This window comes from Austrofundulus limnaeus, unplaced genomic scaffold, assembly GCF_001266775.1.
Source record: "Austrofundulus limnaeus strain Quisiro unplaced genomic scaffold, Austrofundulus_limnaeus-1.0 Scaffold2929, whole genome shotgun sequence".
Classification (NCBI taxonomy): domain Eukaryota; kingdom Metazoa; phylum Chordata; class Actinopteri; order Cyprinodontiformes; family Rivulidae; genus Austrofundulus; species Austrofundulus limnaeus.
In genome coordinates, this window is record NW_013955331.1 from 2,408 (window position 1) to 4,850 (window position 2,443).

General features: G+C 34.2%; 1 long non-coding RNA gene across 1 annotated transcript; it reads right to left on the reverse strand.

Moving 5' to 3' along the window:
* Nucleotides 1-251: 251 nt before the first annotated feature.
* LOC106511565 (uncharacterized) lies at nt 252-2,282 on the reverse strand. Its single transcript, XR_001309542.1, has 2 exons — nt 1,325-2,282; nt 252-577 (listed from the first exon to the last, which is right to left on the reverse strand). It is a non-coding gene; the product is annotated as an uncharacterized LOC106511565 (long non-coding RNA).
* Between the last annotated feature and the right edge of the window lie 161 nt (nt 2,283-2,443).

Genomic DNA, 2,443 nt, shown 5'->3' on the forward strand with positions numbered 1-2,443 from the left:
TCACAGTCACTACAAATGTTGCTGCTGAGGAGACACAGAGGAGGAGCAGCAGGAGCATCTTCATCCTGCAGGGAGAGAGAGGAGGAGACACATCAGCTCAGAGACCACTCAGGACACAAGAAGGAACATGTCCTCTCCTCACAGCTCAGTGAGACTCTCACATTAATGTTGAAGGGATTCTGGCTCAGAGGAAACATGAAGACAAAAATAAAGCAGAATGACTAAAAACTAGTGAACCTTAAACACACAGAGGCTGATATGAGAGTTTTATTGTGCGACTTGTGTTTGTTTTCTGTTCATCAGATAAATGCTGTAACAGTCTTTAACTGTCAGTTCCTCCACGTGCTTCCTCAGTAAAACCGCTCTCCTTTTCTTCAACTGAAAAAACACACACCACACCTTCAGTTGGCAGACCACTCCTCTGTAAACAAACAGGATTGTTTGTTTTTACTTGGTATCAAACAGAAGCTGGTCGGTTGGAGACAAGAGGACTGGTAATTTTAGAAAACAAACAGGAGACAAAAAATTAAAAGTTTGCTTTAGACACATTAATGAGTTAAAGAGAAGAAATCCTCACCTTCATTAGGAGGAAAGACCAAAGCAAGTGAAGAAAAAAGAAAACAGCTCAGATCAGAGGTGAGAACACATGAAACATAAACCAAGAGTTTCAGAATTACATAAAAAAGGATAAAACTTCATAAAAACACAAAAACCTTCAGAGCCTATAAGAAACAAACTAATGTTCTGATATTTATAATGTTTTTTTGTTCACTTTTATTTTCTGTTTATATCAAAAAGGTTCAAAGTCCAAAATATGAAAACATCAAAAAAGCTCATGTGATCATATAAAATATTTAAAACTACTCAAATAAATGTCTTTTTAACTGTAACATGATTCAGTTTAATTAAATCCAAACGACTGTTTTCACAATAAAATTAATTTTGTTTATACATCAAAAGCTACTTTGTTAATAAAAAAACTTTAGAGAAAAATATTAATCAAACTCCTCCATTTCTCTCTGTGACAGGTTGTAAGTTTTTTATTGAATTAAAATAAGCAAATTTATGCAAATAATCAAACCGTTTTCATTGTTTCAATCTAACTGCCTTTGGCTTCAGTCCAGTCCTGTACAGGTCCTTTTATGTCTAAATAACATTTACTGTGGAGCTAATCTGCAACATTAAATCTGTTTGATAGCTGCAATATTTCTAAATAAAGTCTATTCTGTTTATCAGGATTGTGATGATAAAAACTGAAGTTTAACTGAACAAAGGTCCAGAAGAATCACAATAAATTCAGGAAGCACAAAGAAAATTGACTTACTTTAGTGAAAACTGCTGGTTCCAGCCTGTTCTTCATCTTTTATTTATCATAAATCATCTCTCATGGTCTCAGCTCTGATCAGAACATTGAATATAATAAATTGTCAATAATGAAAGAGCCTGAAGAGGAAACACTGAGGCTCCGCCCACGACCACCCTCAAACTAACCAAACAAAAGAGCAGGTGGTCCTTTTGAATCTGCTGCTAAACTTCACCAGAAACAAAAAGAGTTGAGACGATGACCAACAAACTAAACAAATATAAAAAACTGAAGTTCTTCTGAAGTGATGATTGTAACCATCTGAACACAGCATCACGGTGAACAGAAACAAAAAAAAAGTTTTTATTTCAGCCATTTATTGTTTGATTCTGTTAAAAACATAACAAAACAACAATTTAAGATAATAAAGAAAAAGTTACTTTTATTTAAAAGTTCTGCCAACGGCACGAGTAAAAAAGATGGAGGTCAAGTGCAGATTTTAAAGCAGACCTCAAAGTTTTCTCTATTTTAAACTTAAAACCATTTTTCAAATGTCTGGTTTACATTTTTAAAACCTCAGATTCTTCTCTACAAATTAACTGTTAGGCAGTTTGTTTAGGAAGGTGATGAAATGTACTCCTACAAGAACGACAAATGTTTACATTAATACATTTTTATCATACCAAACACAAAAATGACTGTAATTTATTAAATTTAATCAAGTAAATAGATTTAGTTATTTGCTGCAAACAATATGAGCACTAAATATGGTTAAACCTCTTATAATTAACATTCAGTCATAAATTTAATCCAGTCCAACTGGTAATTTGTATGTTTTTAACACATTAAAGCCCAATAATAATAATTAGTAATTAATTAGAAGTAATTAGGATGACTTCTTACATTCCCCCCACCCCCTCTCCAAATACACTATAAGACATACCAGAAACAACACAAACAAGCCCCGCATGGGACCTACTGTACAACCTGGGATGACAGGGTCCCATTTGCAGGTAGGACCCCTTTTTCACTTAACAGGAGTCGAGATCTGTGAAAAAGTCCTGTGAAACTGATCAAATGCCTTTCCAAGTACACAAAACCCATGTAGACTGGATTAGCAAACTCCAATGACCCCTCGAG